Source organism: Rhyacophila brunnea, unplaced genomic scaffold, assembly GCF_057557595.1.
Source record: "Rhyacophila brunnea isolate RB1 unplaced genomic scaffold, BYU_Rbru_1.0 scaffold_8, whole genome shotgun sequence".
Classification (NCBI taxonomy): domain Eukaryota; kingdom Metazoa; phylum Arthropoda; class Insecta; order Trichoptera; family Rhyacophilidae; genus Rhyacophila; species Rhyacophila brunnea.
In genome coordinates this window covers 47,225,011-47,249,723 of record NW_028233350.1, presented here as the reverse complement: position 1 = coordinate 47,249,723, position 24,713 = coordinate 47,225,011, and the positions used below count along the sequence as shown (strand labels likewise).

The following is a 24,713-nucleotide window of genomic DNA, read 5'->3' as shown; positions in this document are numbered from 1 at the left end:
CGGCCGCTAGTTATAAACTACACAAAAAAACAACTTTCTGCAAATATGGAGACTAATTTTATAATCCCTCACTTTTATACAATTGTGAAGCGCAATAGCTTTCTCGTAAAAAATGAAATAAAAGGGTCAAAATCATAATGTTGAAAATTGAGGCAAATTTATTTAGGAACGATAATTTTGTTGTTAAACTTGTCTATTTGGTTGAAACTTTAAAAAATTTGAGTGAATAAATTAATCCAAGGACCACTAATGCATTCACTGATTTAAAACAACAAAGTGAAGGCATTCAAGTTCGAGAAAAAAGTTCGCCATGTCTCCACTTTTAAATGATTACTACGCCAGATATATTGAAGCAAACAAAAATCTATTTACTGAGTTCTTGGTTAGTTTGCTATGCACTTGTCACATTATTTTATTAATAGCAAAAAAAGTAGCCTGCGGCGCTGCTTTGTTTCGAATATATTAAATATGTGGTTGAAAAATCCTGACCCGGAGGCGGTCCGCTTCAGGATGTGGAGTCCATGATGGAATCCATTTGTCAATGAACGAAGATTAATTTGGATTGACTAGTATTGAAATTGATTATGCTAATAAACAAGAACATTCGTCAAAAACTAATGTAATATAAGTAGTAAAACCTTGTTTATTTTTTTTTCATTTTTGTATTCGTAAGTAGGTACAGTGTTGACCATTTAAAAAGGTGTTTGTATTATTTAATGAAATAAGGGGGGGCGCCTAGATTAGACTTTTTTAAAGGGAGGCGTAGTAACATAAACTTTCATGGATATTTTGTTTGAAAAAAAGAAGACGTTAATTACCCCACGTTTAATTTTTTGAAAATGCAGAAAATTATTGGTCACTCAACGCGTACTATATTTTTTGCCAAAATACTATAATTTTGAAGGCACTGTACTATAATTCCACTTTCAAAATATGGCAACACTGAGTGAGACGTAAAAGACGTTAGTCAGGACGGTTGGCGTGGATCGTTCTATTTGGTTAGATTTGCGTGTCTAGAATCATGTTGGGATTAACCTTCATCCAGCAGTGGATTGATCCAGGTTGGTGAAATAAATAAAAAAATAATATCACTATGTCTGATAAATATAACAATACATAGGACCGGGAAGAGTAAATTGATCTAGACATGATCTAGACCGATGATGATAATGTTTGAAACACCACGTATATTATACCACCAATAATTGATTGTTGAATTGTTTTTAAATATTTTTGGGTTATAATTATGAGCTAATTATAGATAAGTTTCATTGGTTCAAAAAAAAATATAATAGCCATACAAAAAAAAAATGGAACACTATCTATGTAAATGTATAAATTTTATGATGATGTTACATTTTAAGGTTATGGGAATATAATTTTTGAGACGGAATTAATTCGCATTTAAAATCTTTCCGATCCGATTAAGCATAGTTTGTCAAAAATGGCTTTTATTTTAAAATCTATTTATGTAGACGATATTTACATCGTAATCCAGTGCGGGAAGAATAGCAGCTGATGTTACAACACCAGCTATGTATATTACAACACCAATTATTGTTGAATACATTTTAAATATTTTTGGGTTAGGTATATGCGCTAATTAAATTTATATAAGTTTCATTGGTTCAAAAAAAAAAATAATATACTTACCTAATAGCCACACAAAAAAAATGGAACGTTATCATATTTTGAAATATTAGTCTGTGGATGATCGTAAAAATGCGCGCGGATAATAAAATGAACAGTTTTAAGGGCCCACATGCTCAGCGTAGGTCAAAATGGAGCTTTTATGGTATTTTCAGAGCATAACCCTGGACATTCCTTAAACGTTGTAGATAATCTATTTTAAACATTTGATGACTGCATATTATAAAATATTTTTATTACATGAAATAGTATTCTTTTAAACCTCTCGCTCTAATGTTTTAGAATATAGTCATATTTCAGTACATCCATGTGCAGTGGTGTTAAGATTTTTTAGACTTATTATTTTTTAAACGCATTTAAAAACCTTTTAACTAAAACCATTAGTAACATTAATTAAACTCCTATATATTATTATTATCCTACAGCTTTGCCCGTTTTTGCGAGCGATTGTGTGCCTTATTCGTTATGTCCGATGGGTTCAAACATCAAACACACTAATTAAATGTTCTTAATTCATAACGGTCGAAAAGAGTGTGAAAGAAAGGGTTTTCCGAATTTAAATTATCTTGCGACATAATATTGATGTTTCTCTAAAGCTTTCCGGCACGATACGTCACTTTATTGACAGTACATATTAATTGGGAATTTATTTTTTCAATGCGTTTGCAACACTGCACAAAGAAATTTTAAAAAATGGCCGCCGCGTATTTACGTTTTCACAACCGGTAAACATAATATTAATATTAGAAGTGATTTAATTTGCTTTAAGTTAAGTTTCTACCTACCACTCTGTTCGGCTCATTTATGTTTATGTTTTAAAACGTGTTTTCACTAATATTAAAACATTTGTGATAAACTATTCTCAAGCAAATTGACTGGATACACCGGTTCATTTGTGTTTATATTTTTAAGCGTATTTTACTAATATTAAAACTATTCTCAATCAAATTGACTGGATATACATAATATTATAAGTGATTCAAGTGTTTTGTAATGTTTCATCCGTCTGAATGACAAGGGAAAGTTTTTGAATAACTAATTTAACACTGCCCATCGACTCGATGTGTCAAAAATCCCAACTTTAAAATATCGTCGCACTAATGAGGTAGGTACTGCAGCTGTCATTATTATTTAATTTGCACCATTCTGCTCTGCGTATTAATGTTATTAATAATGTAATTTTGCATTGAACCACCTACATACAATGACATTATCTGTGATATTTTGTTTTTAGTTTAACTTTTATTAGGTACCCATCGCTTTGCTGAAGATTTGTTACATATTATAGTATGAATGTTGGACGATTACTGATATTCGTAGTATGTATACCTAGATAATAATTATAATTCAAATAAATGAAGTAATACGCAATAGTTCAAATTATTAAATAGGTATCTTTTCGTTAAAGTTAGGCGATTGATAGCGGAATAATATTATTATACATGTTTCACAGGAATCTACCTTATCGACCGCTAGAAACTATGATCACACGTATATTATCTACGGTCACACCAGTACGATACCAATACGCTAAGATAGGGACTCTGAACTGATTTCATTTGATATTATATTTTTTTGACTATGTCCGATTGGAGTGGAGTTTTTATTAACAGATTTTTTTGTTTTGACGATAAATAGATAGATGTTAGCCACTCGTTTAACCTATTCGGTCCATACTCTTGACTCCAAACACACACTGAAAAGCAATATACCTATGTATTGGTCAGGTCCAGGATTCGAACCTGGCCCCACGACATTATAAGCCAACGTGCTAGCCACTCAGTCATCGTGGGTTTAAAAAAACCTGGCTGAATCAGAACCGAAGGGTTTTTTTAGAAACCCAATCCCTAATGGAACTGTCAGAAAATTCTCGGTGTCCACCCGAATTCCGGAGTGGTGTAGGTCATGGCTGGGGAGGGCTGATAGGGCTCTAGCCTGAGGGCCCGGACTGTGGGGGCCCCGGCATGTCGGGTTGACCAGATAAGTGAGTTAAACACACACCATAAATTAGCTTTAGTATTAAAAAAAAAAGTCGCGTGCGGCGCTATTATACTTCATGACCATGAACATTTTCAATTATATAATTGTATATGTTGTGATACTCGACAGCTTGATTATTAAAGTAGATGTATTAAAAATCGCCAATAATTCACTGTATAAGTACCCTTAATTTTAACTAAAACACAATTTGAACAACGTTGATGTAGTGTTTCACACTGCCTTTAATATTAGCGGTAGGTAGGGGGCCCGCCAAATAACCTAGCCCGAGGGCCCGTTTCAGGATGTGGGGGCCATGGTGTAGGTACACTGAGTTCAATAGACAGAAGACCGATAAACGAGAAATTAGCTGTGCTGTGTTGAGTAGGTTTGTGTATAATTTAAATTTAATGCAATAATACTTTTTTTGTCAATGTTCAATTAATATTTTGAAAAGTCGTATACACGTATACAGAACGTAGACGAGGTATTTTAATCAGTTTCTATCTACTACTTAGTAGTTTTAATTCATTTTACTCTTAACATAATGTATTCTTTATTGCGGATTGAGAATTACCATGCCTAAGGCTTTATATAAAATAAAAAACTCTTTTTTCGTTGGAACTTAAACATATGCACGATTAAATCATTATTTACGTCTGCATATTTACATTCTCACCAACTATTAAATCATAATATTATAATCATGTAAATATAAATAATAATATTACACATTTTTTTAAAGTACCTATAAGTACCTAACGTCTATTTATTTTCGAATTCCGTGGCGTCCAGTTGTCCGGTGCCAAATCGTCCTAGACCCTCTTGAGGCAACGGGTTCGGCGTTGCCTCTTTACTCAGCGTGATGAGAGGCTGCATCGGTCGCTTTCTTATCTCCTCGCTACTACAAAATGGATATTATTCCGGGATGCTATAATGAGCTCCGCAACTACTGCATTAGGAGAGCGGCATACGCACAGACCGGACTGGATGTCACCTCATACATGGGAGATGATTGAGAAGAGGAAGCTCCTGAAAGAATTGCGAGACAATGGTACATACGACCCACAGCGCAGCGCGGAATACCAGACAATGGACCGCGTGGTAAAGCGTTCTGCCCGCCGCGATAAGCGCCGACGCCTGGATGACCTCATTCGGGATGCGGAATCTGCTGCCTGCAAGAATAATCCAAGTGCTCTCTTCCGCATCACCAGAGCAATTTGCGGTAAGAAACGTCCAGTGGTCACTGCATTACGCAACTCTGACGGAGTGACAGTCACCGAACCTGCAAAGGTCCAGGAGCTATGGCGCCAACATTTCAGTGATGTCCTGAATCGCCCACCTCCATTGCATCCCTTCGATATTCCGTCGGAGATCACTGCCCTCGGAATCACTACTGCATCGGGATTCTGCGAAGATCCTCCGACAACTGCTGAAGTTAAAGAGGCTGTCAAAAGACTGAAGCGCAGGAAAGCTCCTGGAGATGATGGCATCCATGCAGAATTTCTGCTCTGCGGACTGAGCGCTGTATTGCCGTCCTTGTGTGACCTTCTGCACGAGGTGTGGGAAAGGGAGCAGTGCCCCAAAGCCTGGAGGGATGGTACCGTTGTTACTCTGCACAAAAAGGGTAACCCACAAGACTGTAATAATTACAGAGGAATCACTCTCCTCAGCGTTCCCGGGAAGGTGTTGGCGCAGATTCTCCTGTACAGGATTAGAAGTCCCATGCTGGACGTTTTGCGTGCGCAGCAGAGTGGATTTGTCCCGGGGAAGTCCTGCTCAGAGCATATTTCAACTCTCCGAAGCCTTCTGCAACAGTACCAAGAGATGAATATACCTGTCGCCTGCTGCTTCGTGGACTATGAAAAGGCATTTGACAGTCCTCATCGTGAATCTCTGTGGCAAATTCTGCTAGGATATGGTGTCCCACGGAAACTGGTCGCCGTGATAAGTGCTCTCTACACCAATACAGAGTGTCGCGTGAGAGCAGCCGGAACATCCTCTGACCTCTTTGAAATCACGTCAGGAGTCAAGCAAGGATGTGTACTTGCGCCCTTTCTTTTTATCATCATGATGGATTTCATAATGCGTAAGACGGTTTGCCCCGACAGTGGGATACGCCTACATCATGATGACACAAGCGATCTATGCGAAGAAAGACTGTGCGACTTGGAGTATGCAGACGACGCAGTCGTGTTTGACTCGACGATCGAGAGGTTGGAGGTGACCGTGAACAGGCTAGCCGCGAACTCGATGCGTGTGGGTCTTCATCTGAATGCCGCTAAGACCAAATCCATGTGCAGTGCTGCTTGCATCGACGCCGACACTCCTCTGCGGGTTTCTGGTCTGCCCGTCGAGCTGGTGTCCAGATTCAAGTACTTGGGTGCCACGGTTGCCGATGATGGTGGTATTTCTAGTGAGCTTGGAATCCGCATGGGTGTGGCGGGCTCTGCGTTCAACCAACTTGGAGTCGCATGGAGGTCAAGGCTGTATTCTGTGAGGACCAAATGTCGTTTGTTTAACGCGTGCGTGCTACCTGTGCTCCTGTATGGCTGTGAGACATGGCATCTTACTAAGCTTCAAGAGTCACGGCTTTTGAGCTTTGAGAATCGATGTCTCCGCAGAATCTTAGGGGTACATTGGTACGACCGCGTTACAAATATCCGAGTTCGTGAGCAGACACAACAGCCTTCGGTGATTGAAGTTATCACGAAGAGACGATTCACGTGGCTGGGACATGTATTCCGGATGCCGCCAAAGAGTGCGGCACTTCGTACCCTTGTGGCACAGCCTCAAGGGTTCCGTCGCCGTGGCCGGCCCTCCCTCACCCTGCAGCGATGCTACAAAAGCGACCTACGTGCTGCAGGTCTGACATGGCGGGAGGCACAGGAGTTGGTGATGGACCGAGGGAAGTGGCGCCAACTTGTGTTTGCCCTATGCCCCAATGTTGGGACGTGACAGGGTGAAAGAAGAAAGAAGAAGAAGACTACAAAAAATATACCATCGCACACCATCAGCTGTTCTCAAAGCTATATGGTACCTTTGAGCTTTCGCAATGTGTACTGACTCGCTGTCTTAAAGCAGCACCATCAGAATAAATCGTCACTGTTCTGGCAGAAAACACTAATTCGAAAAAATGACATATTGAGTTAGTACCAAAATGTTCCTTATTTCAAACTTTACCATCTGGAAACCTTCTTAATAAATAAACAGTCTTTATTTTAAAGTCATCCTTTTTACGATTATTTAATGATAGACCATTATTTCAAACATTTTAACAACTTAAAAGTCAAATTACTCAAAACTAGTATTCTCCAGTTAATGTGTTCTGCCAGAACAGAGACGAAATACATCGAATAGGCTTCGCTACGCAACCGTCGTAAGTGGCCCAATGTCCATGGCGTTGGGGGTCTGATGCGACTGCCTCAGGATAGAGAGGTGTACTATAAGTTGGTAGCCAAACTTCGACTGAAAACGACAACATTTATAATAAAAAATAATGTGCAATGAAAAAAAATTAAAACACATTTTGGTACCTATAATATTATGTGACGTTGTATTACCAAAATACCTGTCACGTTTCCAAAAGTTCTTATCAAATTTCTTATCTATTTTCTTATCATTATTCCCGAATAAAAGTATTTTGCAAAAATATTTAAAAAAAGACATGTGATCGTTTGCTCCGTATAGTTTTGTTATAGGAATTATACAACTTTTCAGTTTACGTATATACCTAGTTAGGTATCTATGTCTTCGTTTACAACCTGACTGTCGAGGTGGAATGATGTACAAAAAATTCTGTATATTTACTCTGATAATAATGAAATGCGATATATTTTTTAATATTTAAGGGGGATTCTTGTACCAGCAGAGGCACCTAGCGGAAAAATACGAAGCTTGCAATTTGAGACATTTTTTTGATAATTTACAATTTCAACTGTATTAATTACCTAATAAATATGTATCTGAAAACATTAAAAGGATTTTTTTATGTCAAAGATAAACTTACAATTGTAAAAATTTAGTTTCTTAAGTTTTCAATTTTTCATCGTGTAGATTTTTGACTAATTCATTGTTTTTATATTTATTTTAAAAAACATCGATTTTTATAAAAATATAAATGTGTATAACTTGAAATCCTTTTTATTTATGTATTAATATTATTTTAGATGCAAATTTGAAAAACGGAAAAGTAACACGAATTAAAAAAAAACTATCTAGGTAGGTAGGTACCTACTTTTGGTCAGCGTCTCGGAAAAACTAATTGAAAAATATGTATCTAATCTGATTCTGAAGGGAAAATTCTCAATTGACAGCTCAGAGCATATATGTATTATTTATTTAGGGTGCCGTGAATAAATTTGTATACTTAAGTTTATACAAAGGTTTGACAACCAGTGGGTCTATTCCAGGGGGGGGCAAACTGCGGCCCGCCGGGTATTTTTTTGCGGCCCGCCATCATTAATTGTACTTCTGATTACGAATAACTTTTTAAGAAATATTGACAATAGATTAAAATTTGAAGAATTTGTTGTTTCGTAAATGTGTTATCTCAGTAGGTACGTCTTCCTTGCGTCTCGTCTCACACTATGTAACCAATATTTTCGACGTTGAACATCGTGACATATTTAAATACTTTTAATTCCGCGTTGCAAGGAAAAAAAATATATGCCCATGATATGGTAAAAAGTTTGATTGGATTTCAATTAAAACTCAAGTTAATCCTTCGACAAATATCGAATAACAACGTGGACCACTTTCCAACTTTGAAGTTGCTGAATATACCAGAATATCAATTTGAATAATATGGTAAAATTATTAAAGCTCTGAATGACGATTTTTCACAAAGATTTGGTGACTTCCAAAAAATTGAGACAAGTTTAGCAATAGTACGCAATCCATTTTCAATAGACATTGATAGTGTACCGCATGGCCCCCACAAGGGGGGAGCTGACAGGGCTCTAGCCTAGGGGCCCGGGCTCAGGGGGGCCCAGCGTGACGGGTCGACCAGATAAATGAGATAAACACACATCTTAATTTTGCTCTAATAGCAAAAAAAAGTCACCTGCGGCTCTAGCTTACTTCTAACTTATTACCATATTAAAACATATAGTTGTTGGGACGTGTTGAGAAATACTGTGTTAAAAAATCGCTAAATTACACTGAATTTTATTTGACCTCGAACACCATTTGAAAAACAATACTGGAGAGCGTCAGACTGCCTTTAACCATAGCGATAGGTAGGGGGCCCGCCCAAGACCCTGGCTTCGGGGGCCGCGTCAAGATGTGGGGGGCATGGTGTACCGACAGAGCTACAACTTAAGATTATTGATCTGCAGTGTGACACTGATTTAAGAGAATTGCATCGTCGTGAAGAAATCTCCAAATTTTATAAAGCCCTTAATTCAGACAAATTCGACCAACTTAAAGATTATGCAAGAAAAATGTTCGTTATTTTTGGATCAACCTATATATGTGAACAAACATTTTCGATCATGAACCTCAATAAAAATTCTTTACGATCAAATATCTCCGATGCCCATTTACAAGCAGTTTTGAGAATATCAACTACAAAATTAACACCTGAATTTAAAAAATGTTAAAAAAAAACAGTTTCGTTCTTCTAATTAAACTTAGGGTAGGTTTGTATCAAAGTATTAGCACTTATTATAACAATTACAATAAATTGGTTGTAATTGTTGCAATGTCGGCCGCGCGGCTTAAGCGTCGGCCTATAACGTCGTGGGTCCCAGGTTAGAATCCTGGGTCTGGCAAGTACACATAATATTGTTTTTCAATTTGTGTATGAGTCAGAGTATGGACCTAATAGGTTGAGCAAGTGTTTGACATCCATTTCTCGTAAAAACAAAATCTGTTAATACAAACCTCCACTCTGTGGAGGCCCATATGATCCTATTATGAACGGACATGGTCGAAAGAAAATTTTTGCAATAAGTACTATATTTTAACAGCACTTCTCTTGGCTGTGATACAATTTAGAGCGAGATAGACCGTTTTTACTGTTTAGACGGCTAACTTATTGTAACAATTATAATACGTCAATACAAATATGTAATAAATACTATCACTTTAGCGGTCGATAGTCGCCTTGTGTATAGAATAGACCCGCAGGAGTATAATAATTGTTTCTATATTATTTGTCTAAATCGAATAAACAAACCATTCATGTTGTTAATTAACAATTAATTTATTAAATTAAATTTATTTGACTATTTTTTCACCCCTGTGAAAGATGAAATAATGCTCATTGTGTACGGTAATTGCAATAAAATTGAATAAAATAATGACCATAGACAAAACAATGTAGTCCTCGCCTGGGTCGGCTGACCAAGTGACCAAGTTGCTGGTAGTGGAGTACTTTCTACTTACTGGGGGTCGGGTGGATGGTGGATTGCCGCATTACTGGATTGCCGCAATCCGATTAGAGATTGTTGCGGATAAAACCGGACTCGCACGCTGTTCCCCTACACCGCACCACAAAAATTAAGTCATTATTTGTATTCATTAAATTGAATGTTGGCCAAGAATTATTAGGGTTCAATTTTATTGAAAAAAAACTCTTTAGGCTTAAAAAATAAAGAATGTTTAAACTAAGAAATTTGAAACAAGACGTGAAATGATTTGATTAGAACACAGATATGAAAGATGTTGCATATTTTATAAAATGGAGTATTTTTAGTTCCCCTAATAATATAACTGAAGGAAAATGTAAGTTTGTCAAATTTCTTAGTGGCTGTGCAAGAAACAATCCATGTTATTTTGACATTGAGGTTAAGGCACATTCATTAAAAATACATATTTAATTTTTATTTATTTAAAAAAGACACGTTGAGCACATAACAAATTATTAATGCAAGATGTTCACAACATGACATTTAGAATAAAAAGAATAAATTAATCAACTAGAGAAAAAAAGGTAGAGAAAAAAAACAAAGCAAAAGATAATTTTATAGAAAAGAGATATGTAATTCAAAAAAAAAACAAATTAAACAATAAAATAGAATTTTAAAAACAATATCTACATAATGCATGGCTAAAAATGTCTACATCTCTAGGGAGTGCATTGACCAGCCGCACAGCCCTCGCTGTTGGTGCCTAATGAGCCTGACATGAGGAAACAGCTTTCACACAAAATAGGTCATTGCTGCGACTACGCATGTAATTGACGGGTGCATAAAAATTCAAATATTCCAGAATTTCCAGAATATATCGTAGAGTACATTTATCATTAAGTCCAAAACCTGCTTAAATAAAATCAATTTAATTTCCATCAATGCAATAATGAATCACTCATAAAGAGGACTAAATCAAGGGGTGACCGCTGCAGAGAGCGTTTCAAGAACCAGTCTGCAGCCGCCTCTAAGTTCGGCCGCCCGTGTACGCTGCTCACATTAGCCATCATGCTGCGACATGGTTGTGTGTCCTTTATATATAGTTAAATATAAGGATAAAGAAGAAGATTTAGTGTCAAGATTTTTGGGTTACGGTGTATCAAAATGGCCGGTTTAATATTTAGCAAACACGAGTAGGTGGCCACAATTATACGATTATAATGCCATCTCTGTAATTGCTGTGTGAAATTAAATTGTGAGTTATTAGATAATGGAGCATTAAAATGGGTTCAGAATGCATTAATTTAATTTTGTTGAGTTCCAGCAACCGCGCTGTGGATTTTGTTTCCCGCTTACAATTTGGCTTTCGGGCTCCGGCGACATTTTGTTTATAACGGGCGATTCGCAACGACTATAATATTATTTTTGGTTTTAACGGGGATCAAAAAAGGATATAAATTATGTTTATTATACGCAATAAAGTAATTTATTCTGGTGATGATTTCAATATGAATACAAATGTCCGCGTATAATATTACCATACATTACCATTACCATAACGTTTTGCGTTGAAATAAAACTAATCGTACCGGCTATTACAAATCTTTACTAGGAATTATAATAATGTTGTACATATTCTGTAAATAATTATACCTAATTATACCACAGGCATAAGTTATGACTTTTTAGTATTTTCAGATGGAAGACTATTTTTCTAAGTTTTTTTTAAATATGATATTCTTCTGCGTGGCGACGAACATTTCCCATTTCTCAGTCGGTCATATCCACTAACATTAATATGGACGAAGCATCTGGAAAAAAATGACACTCACTTTTTTGTCGGGTCTGCCGAATGGCATAATCTGTTCTAACGCCATCACAATAAAGTTGACATTGCTATAAATTCCTGACTCTTTTTGTCGGGTCTGCCGAATGGTTCGCTCAAATGAACATTGACGCTAGAAACACTGTTCTAACGCCATTACAATAAAGGTCATATTGCTATAAATTCCCGATGCGTGATATTGCATAATGGAAATTGCGTGACGTCTACCTATACATGTGCGAATGTCGCTATGCGCGAATTTACTTGCTAGCTACTGTATTGAGTGCGTTGTCCATTAATAATGTCATTGGTCATATCAGATTACAACGATTTGGACATTGAATGCAAAACCATCTGGATTATCTTGGCAATAAACTAATAAACACCATCAACGCATCTATTATATACACAATACTGCTTTCGGCCGCCACGGCAGCAATCTAGGGTAGGTTTGTATCGAAGTATTAGCACTTATTGTAACAATTACAATAAGTTAGCCGTCTAAACAGTCAAAACTGTCTATCTCGTTCTAAAATTTACCACAGTGAAATGAGGTGTTGTTAAAACATAGCACATATTGTAAAAATTACAACTAACCACAGAACAGATAATATTTCTGATTTCCCTGCAACTAACAAGTGTAAAGAATAGATGCGCAAGGTTAATAGCTCGCCGCGCTCACAGACAGCGGGCCCTGCAATATTCATCTATCTTAATATATAAAAATTAATATTTGTTTGTTGGTTTGTTTGTTTGTTTATTTGTTTGTTTGTTTGTTTGTTTGTTCGTATTTTATGCGCTGCCATATCGTTCATCCGATTGCGATAAAACTTTGTCAACTTATTGCTTGTACTTGCGCGAAGAGTATAGGCTATAATCTTCTATATAAAAATGAATGTCTGTATGTCTGTTTGTCTGTATGCCTGTCCCGTATGCGTTCCTATACCATTCATCCGATTGCGATGAAATTTTGGTAAGTGGTTGTATGAACACCTGCGAAGGTTTCTGAATTAGAAAAACCATCTTCTTCTTCTTCTTCTTCATTTTATCTTCTTTTATTCGTATGGTTCCTATACAATTCATCAAATTGCAATGAAACCTTCGTCAGTTGTTGTGGTATCATCCGCAAAGGCTTCTTAATTAGTACAACCATCTTCTTCTTGTGCATTCTATCTTCTTTTATTCGTATGGTTCCTATACCATTCATCCGATTGCGATGAAACCTTCGTCAATTGTTGTGGTAACACCCGCAAAGGTTTCTGAATTAGTACAACAATCTTCTTCTTCTTCTTCATTATATCTTCTTTTATTCGTATGCTATTACCATTCATCCGATTGCAATAAAACCTTCGTCAGTTGTTGTGGTAACACCCGAAAGGTTTCTGAATTAGTACAACCATCTTCTTCTTCTTATTCTATTCTATATTCTTCTATTCGTAGGCGTTCCTATTCCATTCATCCGATTGCAATAAAATTTTCGTCAGTAATTATGCCAACACCCGCGAAGGTTTTTGAATTAGTACAACCATTTTCTTCATCTATTCTATCTTCTTTTATTCTATCTTCTTCTATTCGTATGCGTTCCTATACCATTCATCCGATTGCGATGAAATTTTGGTAAGTGGTTGTATGCACACCCGCAAAAAAAAAATCATCATCTTCTTCTTCTTCATCATTCTATTTTCTTTTATTTGTATGGTCGCTATAACATTCATCCGATTGCGATGAAACTATCGTTAGTGGTTGTGCCAACACCTGCGAAGGTTTCTGAATAAGTACAACCATCTTCTTCTTCTTCTTCTTCTTCATTATATCTTCTTTTATTCGTATGGTTCCTATACCATTCATCCGATTGCGATGAAACCTTCGTCAGTTGTTGTGGTAACACCCGCAAAGGTTTCTGAATAAGTACAACCATCTTCTTCTTCTTCATCATTCTATCTTATTTTATTTGTATGGTCCCTATACCATTAATCTGATTGCGATGAAACTTTCGTTAGTGATTGTGCCAACACCTGCGAAGGTTTCTGAATTAGTACAACCATCTTCTTCTTCTTCTTCATTATATCTTCTTTTATTCGTATGCTTCCTACACTATTCATCCGATTGCGATGAAACCTTCGTCAGTTGTTGTGGTAACACCCGCAAAGGTTTCTGAATTAGTACAATCATCTTCTTCTTTTATTTTATATTCTTCTATTCGTATTCGTTTCTATTCCATTCATTCGATTGCAATAAAACTTTCGTCAATAATTGTGCCAAAACCCGCGAAGGTTTCTGGATTAGAATAACCATCTTCTTCTTCTTCTATTTTATCTTCTACTATTCACAATGAAACTTTGGTGAGTTGTTGTGCGCATGCCCACGAAGATTTCTGAATTAGAAAATCATCTTCTTGTTCTATTCGTATGCGTTCCTATACCATTCATCCGATTGCGATGAAACTTTTGTCAGTTGTTGTGCGCACACCTGCGAAGGTTTCTAAATTAGTATTATATAAAATACAACGTTTGTTGTTTGTTTGTTCCATGCAATTTTGATTTTTTTTTACTGCATATTAATAACATTAATAACGTTTGCATATTTTGGATTCGATTTTAATTTAGTGGTCTTTTGTTTGACCTTTACTCCTATTAGAATTATTTTCATATTGCCATCTTGTATAACACAGATATTTTAATATTAAAAAAATAATTCTTTTTTTTTTTAAATATCTAAGACAAATATAACCACGAAGCGACCCTGTGCGAAGCCGGGTACTTCAGCTAGTATATAATAAAAAATACGTCATGTAGAAGGTACAGTGCCACAAATTTATATGGAGAATCGATGAAGGACCCACAATCGAAAATTACCCAATCAAGACACGCAACTGAACAGAATCTGACAGTGGAATGACGTATTCAATATGGCGTCATTGTAATTCCATTTTTATTTGCTTTTTTGTCTGCAGATAAGTCTGTGGGACTGTTGTAAATTCAGTGGTCCAGAACAAAACCATTTAAAATACAGTTAGCTACTCTGGATGGTATTTTCTACAAAAAAAATCAGATGGTTTTGCAACGTGATCTACGTTGCTGATATTAGCCTCTTACAGATAGGCGCGTATCTTACAAACTTGTGCGCTATCTTAGAAAGTATGGTTCTGCATCGGGCTTTGAGCCACTTCCAGTGGTTGCATAGCAAAGAGAATCTTCTTCTACCTGTGTATCATTTCCTTCATTATGAGCTGGATAGGAATACGACTGAAGATTACTTAAATTTTGACCAATGCATGAGCAGTTGCACATTTAGTTTAGTTGCAAAAAACACCACTGTAGAGCTATTATCTAATTTGTCCAATGCATGAACTAGGCAGAAAAATTACTGCCGAATTCACGCACTCGGCAGATATTTTGTCTAATTCATGAATAAGGCAACGGGCTTGCATTTTTCATGATTTAGGCAAAATTTTGCCCATTTCATGTAATAATCAATTTCGCACATCGGCGTAACATACGCACTGAAAGCCCTCCACCGAATGGCCAAACTTATGTCTCGATCGGAGAAGAGAGTTTCGTTTTTTCAAAAATGTTTTTTGCAATCTCAATTCTGATGATGGTTTCATGGTCTGGGCTCCAGTCTTTTTGTAGACGGCAACCAAGATACTCGTACCTATTTCACAATTTACTATTTTTGGAATGGAGACCGATTACTTCTTTTAAAAGCATGTCTATGTATCTGATGTGTAAAAATAATAATTTAAACAAATCTACAATCACTCAAAACGTTCTAAAAATGACAAAAGTATTTTTATAATACAATTTCATTAAATTATGTCGTGCTATTATAGTCAAATTCTTTGATTATTGTACAATTATTTCATTAAATTTCAAAAAATAACCATAAGTGCGAGTGAGAAAGCTTTCGGCACGCGTATTATATGCGTTCTCCGCAATGTGCGTTAGCAAATTGTTCGTAATTCGTCAAGAAAACGACCGGACATACACTCTCTTTTTTACACTTTTTACCACGTTCTTATTAGCTCGTATTCTTGTTTGTCCAGTACAAATTTTTTCTTGTGTGTCCAGTCCTAGAAACTAAATTATTAATATATACGTGCGTTACTATGGAAATCAATATGAAATGTCAAAATGACATTTCAGTATTCTATATTTATTCAGTATTTCTATCAAGTACAAAAAAAGTATTTATTAATACATAGAATTGTCAAGTTTATATGATTCAACAGAAAATTAAAAAACGCGGTAATATATAAAAAGTTTTTTTTATCTTGTAATTATTTCTATTGCACCAGTTTAGTAGTAGGTATCTGAACAAGCTATACATATGCAATGACATATTAATATGGACGACGCATCTCGAAAGAAAAATGACACTCACTTTTTTGTCGGGTCTGCCGAATGGCATAATCTGTTCTAACGCCATTATAATAAAGGTGATATTGCTATAAATTCCCGATGCGTGATGTCGCATAATGGAAATTGCGTGACGTCTACCTATACATGTGCGAATGTCGCTTTGCGTGAATTTATTTGCTAACTACTGTATTGAGTGAGTCGTCCATTAATAATGTCATTGTACATAGGTAATGTAAGTGCTTGTAAGGAACACGTGAGCTCTTTGTGTACGGGAAATTGTTTATAATTTCTTAATTGGAGTTTTCACAGCGAACACTTTTCCGTGATACCTCGTCGCTGCCATGTAAGTAATGTAGTGCACTCGTGTTGCTGGTGCCGACTTGTTCAGAAGGTGTGCAGCTAAAATGGCGCAGGTGACACAAAAAGGTGCAATAAAACAACATGCACGAGAGTTACAAGTTATAATAATTTAATGCCAACTTAACTTAGATTAAGTAAGCGATATTATTATGGCAACTCTATTTCTGCGGTGAGGAACCATTCATAGCTGTTACTTATATATAACATAGCAGTCATCATGTCTTAACAATAATATAGACTATACTACTCCATTGGCCGCCAACCTTATAGATAATAATGTATAGACAATAATATTAATAACAGTATCCCAATAAGTAAACGTCATCGCACGCTATTGGTACGCACTATTATACCTAATACAAAACAATAATTTACATAACACATTTGAGATATATATAATCAATGGAACAATCTTTTTTAATAAAATACGACACTCAGCGGAATTCAAACATGCGCCCCCTGGGATTCACGCTGATGTACCTGGATCGCTAAGCTATGTGTGTCTTATCTAATTCTGACGAAATTAATTAGCTGTAGTTACGATTCTCACTGAAGCGCTTTCTAAATTGCGTTATTGTTTTGGAAATCGTTGAAAAAAAACAACAAGTAATTATTATTGTAAATTAATTTAATTTGAGTATCTTGTATAATATTTTATTTAATAATATGAGTATACAGCCAGTTAATTATAATTGAGTTAAACAGTGTTATCTATTCCCGAATAATGCTTAAACTATAAAGTAAAGAAAGAAATGTTAAGAATCATGTCTGATAGTGTGCCATGGTGATGGCCATTTTTTCCGTGTACCATTGAAAAAAATCAAGAGAGTTTCGAAATCTCTCTGAATTAATTTACAATTACATTTTCATAACACCCACTGGGGTGGGGTATTTTCATGCTATGTGGATGAGGTTAAAAATATAGTATACGATAGGTTTTTTTTTACACATTATAATGCCGGACATTTTGTTTTGTCTTTCGGTGAAACGAAATCCTTTCTCGTGCATTTGTGCTGGCGTTGCATACGCGCCCTGCGACAAAAGCGGGAACCAGCAAAGGGAATTTTAATTAGGTTCAACCAACACGGCCGGGTACTGTGGGACTATCCGCAGCTAAGGCAGGGACGGGTTAAGCCCGCTACAGGCGGATTTTTGCGAAACCATGTGCGTTCACGGACGTAATTGTTTTTAGAGCGTAATTTTGCCCACTGTGCAGGTCTTATCATTTTATTTGGCCCCGTTCTGCTGGCTCAACCTTTTCGTATAGCTTTTATGGACATCCTATAGTTAAAGAGGTCTTTGTACTTAAATAAAATTACATTTTATAAATTGCTACTCTGCCCAGTTTTTCAGATTTTAATTTTAAATTAACACTAAAATTTTTCTCAATAGTGTATATTGATAATGTTAAGCGAAAAGGGCCTCTGTGCACGAGATAACATTATAAAATAATCTAACCACATTTACCAATAAACTAATTTTCGCAATGTAATTATTGCGTGTCCGGAAACTTGTACGTATGCAGTTCGTCGTATCACACTTCACCGTGAAATGTTGTAGCGGAAATATATGGCCGTATATTATAGACCGTCCAACCCCTTTGTGTCGTATAGTATTCATGTCTAAATAAAACATGGTTCTTGTCGCTTTACACTTTACAAGAAGCCGGCTGCAAAAAAATTTTGAAAATAGCCGATATACTGGATTATTTCTTAGGTTTTCATTCTTAAATTCATGAATTTTGCAAAAATCGGCTATGAAAATTGAATTAATGTTCATATTGAATCAATAAAATTGGAGACCATTATAGTATACGGTCATTTCTTTCCGATAAGAAACCTCACGGCGAACTGCGCCACGGTGAAATGTTTTACGTACAATTTATACCTTTGTAACCGATTATTGTGCATGCATGGTAGGTGCATAATGTTTCTAAATGATCGTTTATAATATAATTCAGCAGGTTTTAACACTTAAAAAAAGATAGTCTTATTCTTATTTATTTTGCCTTTCGAAAGTCAGAGAAGATAAAGTGCCACGGGTTTTTCACTTGCACACGGTTTATACGCCGCTGAATGCCCAGAGGGATGTGACCGAGCCGTGGAGAAAGCGACGTACAAATCATCCGAGTCATGATCTCCAGCCTCGAGATTCTGGTGATGAAGAAGCAAAATGATAATAATAATACTAATAATACAGATTAAATAAAGTGACACAACTACAAAATACACTGACTTTGAGAAAATCACAAAAATATATTGTGACCTCACCGGGAATCAAACACAGATCCGCCGGGTGAAAGGCCAGCGCCTTACGCAATGATGCTGACATCAATGAGACATGTTTGTAAGAATGTGCCTTAATTTTGAGTATTAAAGATATCTACTGGATATCGTCGAATTTCCAAAAAAAAATGTTTCAAAACCAAAATACGAGCACACGTGGGCGTACAGGGAGAAGTCACTAACTCCAGTTTTGATGAAATTGAGATTTTAATGTCATTATATAGAAAAAGTAATGCTGCTTGACTGACATAAGTCACGATTTAAGATTATTGAACATATAAAAAAATAAAAGTAACGAAGAACTCAAAAAATAAATATTAATAAAATTTATAAAATAAAAATTTAAGAAGAACAAAAACACAAAACATCGATTATCTCAGACCTGTGTATTTGGAGTTAGTGACTTCTGCCTGTACGCCCACGGTGTGTTCTTAATTTACGATACCTGCTCTTTACGGTATGAAGGTATAAAATATAATGGGACAAATATACACTGCTTGGCACCATGCATATTCTCAAAGCCAATGGTCGTCTTAACACATATCTGAAGTCAATATGACATAAATCACTATTTAAGTAAGTATAGTTACAAACTTTCGGCATTATTTTTTTTTTAGTTAGAATGTTATATTTTGACACTAAGTTTCATTTGATAATACCGTAATTATTGGTCTTACAAAACTTTTGTTGTACAGATATTAGATAGAGGTAAATGTAACTTATGAACTTTTCCGAGCAACTTATTGGAAAATCGACAGTTACAAACTTTTATTAATTATATATCACTATAACTAACTGAAAAAGAACCTTCCCGTGGATCCATTTTTTAAAGGCATAGAATGAATACATATAATAATTGATCATTAACTGAAAATATATGAAGTGCGGAGTTACCAACTTTTGGCAGCAACTACACAATATTATGTGCCTACTAGGATCCAGGCTAGAGGTGGGAAAACTGGTCGATTTTGAAGACTAAGTATACTTACTACCAGTATAAAAAATACTTGGTATCGAAACTTGTTCCAAAATACTTACTAGTATTTTCATTCGCGAGGAAATGTACTACTACATAAAATTTATGACCTATTGTTCATACATACGATTGTGTCATTCGAATGCATAGACTAAAAAATTAAAATATATTTGTATTCAAGTGCTATCTCGCTCGCGCGCATTTAATGTCAATAGTGTTGAAAGTATACCAACTGGCGAGTGACTCGCGATGATATCATCACAAGTTTTTTTGAACAAGTTTATTGGGCCACACATACTGAGTATGGGTAGTTTCATCAGAGACTTGAGTACACAAACTGGTGACAGTATTTCCAACTCACCTCTAATCCAGGCAGTGTGAGCCAAGGGTATTGAATTTTTACAAAAAACGTTATGTTTCTACTATAGCGGGTTGTATGTTTGGCGTGGATTAAACCATGATATATTTTTTGGAATTTATATGAAAAAAGAGAATGTTAAGAAATACAGCTTAGCAGGCTCGAATGAGCAATTTCCAGCGGAAATATAAAACGCCACAACACGTGCAACTAAACGTGATTTGTTGTGGGTAAATCTTGTTCAGCAACCTGTCGCCTCGAAGTGACAGGAAGAATTTCATAAATCCGCCGGTCTAGACTCGCGACAAATCTGTGTCACACGCTAATAGTTTTTTGCAGGAGGACGTCGCCGGCGTCGGTGTCTCCGAGTTATGAGGGGTATTTCGTGCGGTGCGCGCGACAGCCTAGCGGTAACGAAGATTAACGAGGCATCCGTAACGGCCGTTATTCGTTGCCGTTATATGCACGGTAACGTCAGTGGGGTGCCCGGTTACTTGGGTTGGTAAGTGAAAACATAACTTGGTATATCGATTCATTGATTATTATTTTTCAATAGTTTTACCAGTAACGGTACAAAAAAAACCAATTTGCAAATCTATACGAAGATCAAACATATGCGTTTTGAGTCACTCGGTAGTTAACGAAGGCTAAGCTATCACAAGCCCACAACGCGACCGCTTTCTTGATGTCACACGAGCTAACTTTTGAATCAGTATGTAATTATTGTATTAATCAATAAACGGTGGTTTACCGGTAACAGGCCAATACGCACCCGTTGTCTTGAGCTAACTGAATGTTATTCGCAATGACGGTCGTCTTATGACCCGTAATTGCTCGTCGTCTGGTCTTGTGACAATAATAAATAAGGATGTGATTTAGGTGGTGAAATAAGGAATGAAGACCACCATATTTGGCCTAACCAATATCTAATAATGCTGAAGTCTTCGAAAAATTTAAGCCCAATGTAATTAATATGTTGATGACATATGAGAGTGCGTAAATATGGGAAATGAATCATGCAGTTTTTTTTTTATCTAGTCGAGTCAGTTTTCATTAACAGCTATTAATATATTTTGAGATAAATATTGGCACATGATCCAGAAAGGAATGAATATCAAATAAATGCAAATAAATTTTAATACATACGTAATCTATAAGCTGTATAAGGTTCATCAATATTTGTTCAATAGTTTTTGAGTTATAAACAAACCAAAGGACAGACAGACACTCTAATTTTTTTTTATTAGTTTATGCAGATAGATAATATTATAGACGAACAATAATAATAATAAAATGTTGCTACTACTTTTAACAATATTTCTCACCATGTCCAATGAAAACGGTTTTTTAAATTTACTCTAGAAAATAATAATTATTGACCTGCCACTGAACTAAGAAAAGCGCTATCGAGCTGAAGGCAAACGCAACGCAAAGTTCCAGGTGCAAGCATTCGCGAGCTTTTGGAGGCGTGAATATTAACTTATAACGGTACTCTTCTCATCGTGCGGACTTCACAGATTTGACCCATATGTAATTTGGAATATCCTCACAGATAAACAGCGGTAGAGCGCCCGTCTTTGAAGTGTTTGTATTCGAATTAGACACCTGGTAAAAACACACGTGTGTTTGATTCAGATCATGGCCCCCACAAGGGGGGGGGGGGGCTGATAGGGCTCTAGCCTGGGAGTAATGTGCCAAATTAAAAGTCTCTAAAAATGCCTCTAAAAATACCTACATGCGTGGTCGCAGCCGTGACCTATTTCGGGTGAAAGCTGTTTCTTCATGTCAGTCTCAACAGGCACCAATAGCGAGGGCTGTGCGGCTGGTCAATGCACTCCTTCGAGACTAGACATTTTTAGCGATGCATTATGTATCCTGTTTTTTCAATTCTATTTTATTGTATTTTTTTTTTTTGAATTATTGTTGTTTTTTTTAATTTTATTTCTTTTCTATAAAATAATTTTTTGCTATGTTTTTTTTCTCTACCTTGTTTTTTCTGTAGTTGATTTACTTGTACTTTTTATTCTGAATGTCATCTTGTGAACGTCTTGCATTAATAATTTGTTATGTGCTCAATGTGTCTTTTTTTTTTTTTAAATAAATAAATAAACTTGACAAAAAGACTGTGCAGATTTTTGCTTAGTTTTTATATTAAAGAGTAGATTATGTATAGTGTACCTATACCGAAATATTATATATTATTTATTTGGTGGCCTGTTGAAATATACCTAACCAAAAAATGTTGAGTTCTGTTACTATGCGGTGGCTGGTATGGTTGGGTAAAGCGAATCAAAAATTACTCGGAAACATTTCTGCCTAATCCAGAATAAAATGGCGTGTAGATTATTTACGAGGTATAGTTTTGCAAAGGGTCCGGGAAAATTAATTAAAATCCGTAAAATTATGACCGAGTGCGAGTTCCTGCGAATAGTTGCGAGGCTTCGCCGCCTTTATAAATTATCAAAACGCACTAAATTCGTTTTAATGTAAATCTAAAACAATGCAAACAACGCCAGGACGGGAGTTGGAGTTAAACTTGCCCTGTCGTACGTTTGCGGTGCGGCGTGGCGTGCCACCCCCCCCTTCCCGGTCTGTTGGACCAAGAATGTCCCGCAAAACAGTGCAGACTTACGGGATATCTGAAATACGTGAAATTTCGCGTTACGTATGTGGTCTTGTGTAGCGGGATATAGCGGTTATACAGGTGGTATCATAGTTTCGTTCGGTTAGAGCGCTCTTAACCGCTTTTGAGAGGATTCTAAATACTTTAACCGCTTTATATGAAATGCTTGCCTTCTACAGACGACGCACCCTTCAGGAAATATTCCGAAATGGTTTTACATATTATAATATATAAAAATATAATAATAATAATACGTAGGTAAATCACGTAAAACTTTTCCCTGTATCGTAAAACTACCTGTGTATAGGGCAGTGGCGAAGGGTGGCACACTAAACTTTGTCAGACAAACATATTTGTCTTCATTGAACTACGACTACAGTGTGTAGACAGTGTTTAAAATTCAAATTGAACCCTGAAAAATCCAAACTATAGTTACCCACGATGGCCGCGTGGCTTAAGTGTCGTGGGTCCCAGGTTCGAAACCTGGGTCTGACAAATACAAATATTGTTTTTCAATTTGTGTTTGAGTCAGAGTATGGACCTAAGGCCCGTTTCAGACGGGACACCGGTGTCGCGCTCGTATATAATAAAGAGACCTTTGTATTAGAATAAAGGGGCATTTGTATTATGTTTATGAATGCCCCAGAGGTAATGAGTCAACGCGTGTCTGGTACACTTTTTCGTCGGGCGCTACATTCTCAAGCCGCCGATACACTTGTTTTTATTACCGCAGCCAGTTTTATGTTCTAATTTATAACGCGAAATTATGCGTTGACTCATTAGCTCTGGGGCATTCATAAACATTATACAATGGCCCCTTTATTCGAATATAAAGTCCTCTTATATTATATCGAGTGCGACACCGGTGTCCCGTCTGAAACAGGCCTACTAGGTTGAGCAAGTGGCTGACATCCATTTCTCGTAAAAACAAAAATCTGTTAATACAAACCTCCACTCTGTGGTGGCCGATATGATCTTATTAGGATCTAACATGGTCGGAATAGTAGATAATAGTTTAAAAATATTCGTTTATCTATAAAATATCTAAAACTGTGCCATTATCATTAAACCATACATAATTTTAGATATTTTATAGATAGAATAATATTTTTGATCAATTGTGGTTTGATTAAGGCAGGCCTTAATGAATTTAAAAAAACTGACGGGCACCATCGGTAGTATGTTTTCTTAATTCAACGAAAATTCTCGTGGTGCAGTGCGTAAAGCGCTGGCCTTCCATCCCGGAGTTCTGGGTTCGATTCCCGGTGAGGTCAAAATATATTTACATAGTTTAATATGTAAATTCACGGCCTGTTGTGGTGTTTAATAAAGAAACAAATAATAATAATAAAAAATACATATGACTGAAAAGGTGACTATTTTCGTTGGTTCACCCATAACATACCTAATCTATTATGGTTAGGTTTAGGGAGAGTTTAACTGAATTTTAAAAACTAACCAAAACCATCCGTAAATTGTATTCTTAGTTCAATCTAAACAAATAAGTATGACTGAGAAAGTTTAGTGTGCACTATTTATGTCGAAACTTAACATCCTACCTCCACCCCTCACCACTGGTATAGGGTTATCCAAGTTCTTGTACGCAATATAGCCAATATTTCACAAGCTGTATGGCATGTTGCCCCATCCTGTTCGAATCATATATTTTCCAAATCAATAAATTCCTATTCCGTATACAAAAAGTCAGTTATCATTTACCTACGGCGGACTTTATTGAACACAACTGTCACCCATCCATAATTTTCGAAGAAGAACTGCTCGATGACGCCTCCAGCCCAAAACTGAACCAAATAGTAACTTTCGCAATATGTAATGGCCTCTCTTGAATAACTTGTGGGTCCTAAATACATACGGCAGTTTTGCTTATTAATGTAAGTACCCATTGAGGCCAAATCTCCTCAAATCTCCTCAAATGAGGCAAGGC

General features: G+C 36.3%; 1 long non-coding RNA gene across 1 annotated transcript in view; it reads left to right on the top strand.

Moving 5' to 3' along the window:
• The first annotated feature begins 965 nt into the window (after window positions 1-965).
• The window catches only part of LOC147064294 (uncharacterized), a 75,704-nt gene continuing 51,956 nt past the window's right edge, over window positions 966-24,713 (top strand). The window contains exon 1 of the long non-coding RNA XR_015072025.1: window positions 966-2,755. This is a non-coding gene — a long non-coding RNA (uncharacterized LOC147064294). The remainder of the gene's footprint in view (window positions 2,756-24,713) is intronic.